The following is a 3203-nucleotide window of genomic DNA, read 5'->3' as shown; positions in this document are numbered from 1 at the left end:
CATGCTTGATTAGCTATGAGTTATAATGGTTTACCTTGCGTGCCAACATGCTATTAGAATGATTATGATGTGATATGATGGGATGGTATCCTCCTTTGAATGAATTGAGTGACTCGACTTGGCACATGTTCACACATGTAGTTGAAACAAATCAACATAGCCTTCACGATATTTATGTTCATGGTGGATTATATCCTACTCATGCTTGTATTCGGTGTGAATTAATTTTAATGCATGTTTATGACTGTTGTCGCTCTCTCAGTTGGTCGCTTCCCGGTCTTTTGCTAGCCTTCACCTGTACTAAGCGGGAATACTGCTTGTGCATCCAAACTCCTTAAAACCCAAAGTTGTTCCATATGAGTCCACTATATCTACCTATAATCGGTATCTACCTGCCGTTCCAAGTAAATTTGTATGTGCCAAACTCCAAACCTTCAAATGAAATTTTGTTTTGTATGCTCGAGCAGCTCATGTTACAACTAGGGCTGCCTATATCTTCCATGCTAGGTGGGTTATTCTCAAGAGGATTGGACTCCGCTCCTCATTCATGAGAAAGGGCCGGTAACCGGGATGCCCAGTCCCACGATCCAAAAAGATCAAAGCAAATCAAAATAATTAAACAAAACTCCCCAGGGCTGTTGTATGTTGGAGGCACTCATTGTTTCGAGAAAGCCATGGATTGATGCTTGTTGGTGGTTGGGGAGTATAAACCTTTACCATTCTGTTTGGGAACTGCCTATAATGCATGTAGTATGGAAGATACAGCCATCTCATAGTTGTTGCGTTGACAGTGAAAGTATGCCGCCCAAAATGTTATTCAATCTCTATTTTAAAATCGAGCTCTGGCACCTCTACAAATCCCATGCTTCCCTCTGCGAAGGGCCTATCTATTTACTTTTATGTTGAGTCATCACCCTTCTTATTAAAAGCATCCGCTGGAGAGCACACTGTCATTTGGATTCATTATTGTTGGTTTATATTGGGTATGATTTGACTGGATCTCTTTTACCATGAATTACAATGTTTAGTCAGTCCTTGATCTTTAAAGGTGCTCTGCATTTATGTTTTGCGGTCTCAGAAAGGGCTAGCGAGATACCATTTTGTTATATCATGTTATAATTATTTTGAGAAAGTGTTGTCATCCGAGTTTTATTATTATGGCTCGCTAGCTGATTATGTTGTTGATGTGAGTAATTGTGAGAGCTAAGTGTTATTGTGAGTATGGTTAGTTCATAATATTTGCTGAAACTTGAATATTGGCTTTTCATGTTTACAACAACAAGAGCAAACAGAGTTTGTAAAAGTTTTTCTTTATCACTTTCAGTTTATCAACTGAATTGCTTGAGGACAAGCAAAGGTTTAAGCTTGGGGGAGTTGATACGTCTCCAACGTATCTACTTTTCCAAACACTTTTGCCCTTGTTCTGGACTCTAACTTGCATGATTTGAATGAAACTAACCCGGACTGATGTTGTTTTCAGCAGAACTGCCATGATATTGTTTTATGTGTAGAAAACAAAAGTTCTCGGAATGTCCTGATAATCCACGGAGGCACTTTTTGGAATTAATAAGAATTTCTGGGCGAAAGAAATACACCAGGGGGCGAGGGCCTGTCCACGAGACAAGGGGCGCCCCCCCTGTAGGGCGCGCCCCCTATCTCATGGGCCCCCTGGACCTCCACCGACCTCAACTCCACCTCCATATATTCTGTCTCGGGGAGAAAAAAATCAGAGAGAAAGTTTCATCGCGTTTTACGACACGGAGCCGCCTCCAAGCCCTAATCTCTCTCGGGAGGGCTGATCTGGAGTCCGTTCGGGACTCCGAAGAGGGGGATTCGTCGCCGTCGTCATCATCAACCATCCTCCATCACCAATTTCATGATGCTCACCGCCGTGCGTGAGTAATTCCATCGTAGGCTTGCTGGACGGTGATGGGTTGGATGAGATTTACCATGTAATCAAGTTAGTTTTGTTAGGGTTCGATCCCTAGTATCCACCATGTTCGAAGATTGATGTTGCTATTACTTTGCTATGCTTAATGTTTGTCACTAGGGACCGAGTGCCATGATTTCAGATCTGAACCTATTATGTTTTCATGAATATATGTGTGTTCTTGATCCTATCTTGCAAGTCTATAGTCACCTATTATGTGTTATGATCCGACAACCCCGAAGTGACAATAATCGGGATACTTCTCGGTGATGACCATAGTTTGAGGAGTTCATGTATTCACTATGTGTTAATGCTTTGGTCCGGTTCTCTATTAAAAGGAGGCCTTAATATCCCTTAGTTTCCGCTAGGACCCCGCTGCCACGGGAGGGTAGGACAAAAGACGTCATACAAGTTCTTTTCCATAAGCACGTATGACTATTTATGGAATACATGCCTACATTAAATTGATGAATTGGAGCTAGTTCTATATCACCCTATGTTATAACTATTGCATGAGGAATCGCATCCGGCATAATTATCCATCACTGATCCATTGCCTACGAGCTTTTCATATATTGTTCTTCGCTTAATTACTTTTCTGTTGCTACTGTTACAACTACTACAAAAACCCAAAAACATTTACCTTTACTTTTGCTACCGTTACCTTTATTATCATATCACTCTTTGCTACTAAATACCTTGCTGCAGATACTAAGTTATCCAGGTGTGGTTGAATTGACAACTCAACTGCTAATACTCAAGAATATTCTTTGGCTCTCCTTGTGTCGAATCAATAAATTTGGGTTGTACTTCACCCTTGAAAGCTATTGCGATCCCCTACACTTGTGGGTTATCACTCCTCCCTGTACTTTCTCTTGATTTTTCTCCACTGCGAACCATCAGCGGGTAATCTCAACTTTCCGTCTTTCTTACGGTCTTCTCCGTGCCACCGCATCACCTTCGCATGCTCTTTGTTTTGGAACAAACGTTTCAACCGTGGTATTGTAGGAGCATACCACATCACCTTGGCAGGAATCTTCTTCCTGGGGCGCTCGCCCTCGACATCACCAGGGTCATCGCGACTGATCTTATAATGCAATGCACCGCATACCGGGTAAGCATTCAAATCCTCGTACTCACCGCGGTAGAGGACGCAGTCATTAGGGCATGCATGTATCTTCTGCACTTCTAACACTAAAGGGCAGACAGCCTTCTTTGCTTCATACGTACTCTCGGGCAGTTCATTGTCCTTTGGAAGCATATTCTTTATCAT

The sequence above is a fragment of the Triticum aestivum genome, chromosome 1B (genome assembly GCF_018294505.1).
Source record: "Triticum aestivum cultivar Chinese Spring chromosome 1B, IWGSC CS RefSeq v2.1, whole genome shotgun sequence".
Lineage (NCBI taxonomy): Eukaryota > Viridiplantae > Streptophyta > Magnoliopsida > Poales > Poaceae > Triticum > Triticum aestivum.
Note: the sequence above shows the minus strand (reverse complement) of the source record.